Source organism: Epinephelus lanceolatus, chromosome 7, assembly GCF_041903045.1.
Source record: "Epinephelus lanceolatus isolate andai-2023 chromosome 7, ASM4190304v1, whole genome shotgun sequence".
In the NCBI taxonomy this organism is placed as follows: domain Eukaryota; kingdom Metazoa; phylum Chordata; class Actinopteri; order Perciformes; family Serranidae; genus Epinephelus; species Epinephelus lanceolatus.
Window position 1 is genome coordinate 19,031,357 of NC_135740.1, and position 4,593 is coordinate 19,035,949.

At 37.2% G+C, this 4,593-nt stretch overlaps 1 protein-coding gene across 3 annotated transcripts in view; it reads right to left on the minus strand.

Annotated features, from left to right (window-relative positions):
* Positions 1–335: 335 nt before the first annotated feature.
* The window catches only part of gria3b (glutamate receptor, ionotropic, AMPA 3b), a 110,289-nt gene continuing 106,031 nt past the window's right edge, over positions 336–4,593 (minus strand). For all 3 annotated transcript variants that reach the window (XM_033633357.2, XM_033633358.2, XM_078169266.1), the window contains one exon: positions 336–1,557. The gene's annotated coding sequence lies outside the window, so the exon portion shown is untranslated. The remainder of the gene's footprint in view (positions 1,558–4,593) is intronic.

Here is a 4,593-nt window from a genome sequence, read left to right on the forward strand (position 1 = left end):
TGCAATTTCTTAGAAAAGAAAAAAAAAGAAAAAACAAAAGGAGAAAAAAGGGGAAACCAATCTTTCATCATGTAATATAAATAATTCTCATTTATCTAAATGTACACATCTTTCTCGTCTTTGTTTTTCTTCACATTGTCAGTTTCTTTTTTTTTAATATATAAAACTATCCGCCCATAGTTTCAGGTGATTAGATAGCTATCTTCCTAAATCCTATGGAATCACAGTCTTTTTGAAAGAAAGGAAATTATTACAGCAATATGGAAATGTGCTAAGCTTCAGGGGTCTCCCTGGTATAACCTTGTATAAATCTATTTTCCGTTTGTATTCATATATTTTTCATTTTCATTTTTACTAAGTGAAGTCACCAAACACTGTAATGCTCATTAAAGGAAAATCAAACCAAAAAGCAAACCACAGCTCATTGTAAAATGTGCAATTGTTAAAGAAAATGGTAAGGTAATCCAAAATACTACAGTTTAAAAGCCATTGCTGTTATCCTTTTAATTGGATTGCAGTTAATCTACAATTGAATTACCCTTTTTGTTTGGTTTTACTTTCATGTACAGGAGACTTGAATGACTCTAGACTTCAGGGAAAGACTGTGTGGAGCGTTGAACCTTAGTGAGTCAGAGCTCCTTTGATATTTTACAAACTGTAGATCACAAACAGATTTTTCTTCTTCTTTTCTTTTTTTTTTTTAACTCAAGCATGAATACTTTGCTTTACACACGTCCTTTGTCATACAAAACACACTCTTGGCAGTATTGGAAGTGCGAATTATGACCTGGTTCTGTAGTGCGTAAAAGCCAAACCAGATCATCTTCTCATCTTCATGAGTCCCATCAAACGTTCAGAAGACAGTGGCAGCAGCACCAGAGTTTAGAGTACAAACAACACACTCGTAATTGTTTTGGGCTGAATGGCGTTTCGCTCCAATAAGATCAATCTGTCTTTTAAAACAAGTACAAGGTCACTATAAGTGACTTACAGCAGTATAAAAGCTATCGTCTAATAACCAGTGTCTTACAGTGCACTGAATAGATCTAATAAAATTATCTCAACACATATAACCAGTGAAAATCTGGCAGCAGAAGGATGAAGAGTAATCTGATCATATTGATTACAAGAAACCAATTAGACACTTGTCACGTAAGATTCGTCGTCTCTCTGGCACTTCAAAGTGTGCTTAGGGTTGCAAAGGATGGCTTTAGTTCTCTCATTCATTGTAACATGTCAAATGTATTTTATATATATATATATCTATATATATCTATATATTTCAATCACTGCACCATTCTTCTGTTTTGTATGAGTTTCAAGCAAAAAGCAATATCATTGTGAATGAGTTGCATTGATTGGACTCAGAGTTCCATAAGGCACTGAGAGGAGGGAACCGCATCGGCTCTTCCCGTGACCAGTCCAGTCGTGTCGTCATTGCAGATTATCGTGCCGTGTCCGCCGAGAGGATTTGGCTTGGAGCTCAATCCCCATGATCCTGTCCTTTCATAGATGTTCAGTCACAGTTGTAAGGGACAATGGAAATGTTTCCTAAACCTGTGTCGACACACAGAGCAGAAGCAAACACGGGAGGAGGTGAGGGACATGTGATTGAAAGGAAAAATCTGCATATCACTCATGTCGGGTGAAAATATGTGACGGTGAATGAGATGTCAACTTCAAGCAAATAAAAAAAAACAAAAAACAACTAGGAATGAGTATTAAAGGTTTTAACTCAAGTTGAAGGACTACTCATCATCCAACTGAATCAAGGCTATTTTTTAATAAAATAAAGTGCCTTGAATTTTTTAAAGCCTGCTGAAAAAAATCAGGTGTTTGTACCAGAGCCCTGTATTGGTCTGATTTTCAAAACCCAACCCCCAAACCAGAACCGTGACATGTAATATAAAATATCACACTATCGGCCACCACCTGGACATATGACCAATAGGGGCAGGGGAAAATATATACAGTATAGTATCGCGATATTTTTGTGCGGCAATATCGTATCAAATTATCGATTTTTTTATGACATAAACTATTGGTATTACAAATACAAATTAAACTTAAGGTAGCCTACTAGAAAAATATAAAAAGTTGCTTTTTCAGTTCACTAGATACATTTTGCTGCTGCTGCTGCTGCTGCTGCTGCTGCTGCAAAAAGGCTGACCTGAGATAGACTGAAAACGTTATCCTAACAGATAAAACAGATGTTGACATAGTTTTCCTTTAGGGACATAATTTACACTTGAAAAAAGGTAATAAACTGCAATATATTCTATCGCAAGATTCAGCATATTGCAACATGTTTAAAATCGCAATAATATTGTATCGTGATAATATCGTATCATGGATCCTCTGGTGATTCCCACCCCTAATGACCAATTAGTTCCATGACTGAACCCGACAAGAAACCACAAATCCTATGATAACCATGTGCTGTTCAAATAATTTGGTTAGGCAGCATATTTAAAGTAATTATTTGGGGACATTTAATACATGTAGAATTAAGATAATATATGTTAAAACAAAGGTAATTGAGGAAATACGATGTACATCTCCACAGTTAACGTGCCCGTTAGTAAAACACCTGACTAAAGAAGCTCACATATTCCAGGTGGCATAGAAGTCAGCAATCAGAGAATTAAAAGGTTAAGACATTAAATTACATTATTATCATTTAATTTCAATATATTTATCATCTAACGTCACAATCTGACCCACATGTTCTTTCTACATCCAGAACTGAACCTCAAAATAAAATCAAGAAAGATACCACCCATGAATCACCCTTTTTGTGGGTCACCCGCAGTGTACCCAACCCAACACTGGAATCTGGTGTTCATACACAGCCCTGGCTCTGGAAATTGGAAACAAACAACATGGCTTAGACCAAGCCACACAACTGTATTCCAGTCTATCAGCAGCTGGGGGTGTTCATGCTGGTACACAGCACAGGGGAGAGGCCATGAATGTGTAAAGATAAAGGCAGCGGGAGCGAGAGGAACAATAAATCTGGGACATGTTGGCGCGCTGAACTCCACAGTGAATATCAAAAATCTTTCTCTAGAATCAATGACTCCACCTTTAAGTGTTATAAAAGAATTTAACACTGAAAACTTATCCGCCTTATCAGAACTCTGTGTGTGTGTGTGTGTGTGTGTGTGTGTGTGTGTGTGTGTGTGTGTGTGTGTGTTTTGATCACATTTGATAGACAGTGCTGGCAACATAAGCAAACAACCCACCAGCTGTCATCAGATTTTGTCTATTTGACGCACGTGGCCTTTTTCCCCACCCAGGCCCTGCCCACTTGAAACCAGTGAGAAGACAGACAAAACAAAACAAATACATAACTCTGTAAATAATCTAAATATGTTTTCAGGGCCTTTAAATTATGATGCTCTGTCATACAGCTGCTCTTCTCTAAAAAGACATGTCTCACTTTGTGTTTAATGAAAAGCTACAGAACACACATGCCATTAGTGCAGTTAAATACAAAACTAAGAACTGATTTAACAGTATACTTTTCAGGTCCCCTTTGTTTAGTTCAGTACTGTTGAACTGCTGTGTAGAGATATTTATGATTAGTTATTTAATTACCACTTAACTTCTATTGGTATTAAAGTACAAGTGAGCTTTTGGTGGAACTGCCTATTAAGTTTCTAAGAAGAAATAGTCCCTATGAAAGTTGTTCACAGTGTTTGTGGATTAAATAGAGTAAAGACATTGCTTCTAAAGAGAAATGCTGCTGTTAAATATTTTAAAGCTGCTCCAATCAATGTGTTTATATTTACACTGGGTTAGTACACATGTAATGTGACAAGAGTCATTCATAGTGTCAAATTAACTGAGAAATATCACCATACTCTTCAATTCCTCTGCACTCTGGAGCATTTTAGCCTCTTTTAGCTCATTGTTTTGGTTTTCTGTCTTACAGCTTTACCATTTTGATTTCAAGCTCTAAAAACCAACCCAGCACAAAACAACAGATAATATCAGCGATTGCATTTAGCAGAGAAAAAGACACGTCCCTCAGAAGTTGACTGACACCAAAACAGACTGAATTTTGGAGCTAATGCTACAATGTTGCCTGTTTCTGCTGTAAGTGTTTATACGCAACTGTTTGCTGACACCTTCTACAAAAAGTAATATTATGTGAATGTTGTGCTCACAGATTATTATGCTGCCACAAAAAAAATCTAGGGATGCACCGAATATTCGGTAACCGAATATATTCAGACGAATATTGCAAAAAACCACACATTCGGTATTCGGTGGAATAAGTGAAAAGCAAGGCCGAATAATAGCGGCGTGTTTTGATAACGCAATCAAACAGCGTGCGGTGACGGACGGAGTAAAATGTCGGCAGTGTGGCGATATTTTACTCCGTCTGTCACCGCACTTGCATTTGCGACTAAAAATAGTTTTGTACGGGCAAAATAAATCATTCAGCACGCTGTGTGGTAGTAATAGATGCTCAGAGCAACAAACAAAGTATAACGAGCAAGAAAGTCTGCATAGGGAGGAGGTTGAGTGGATAAATGTGTCAAACATACACAGAACTTTCACCCAGGAGACTGCTGTGAAACCAGG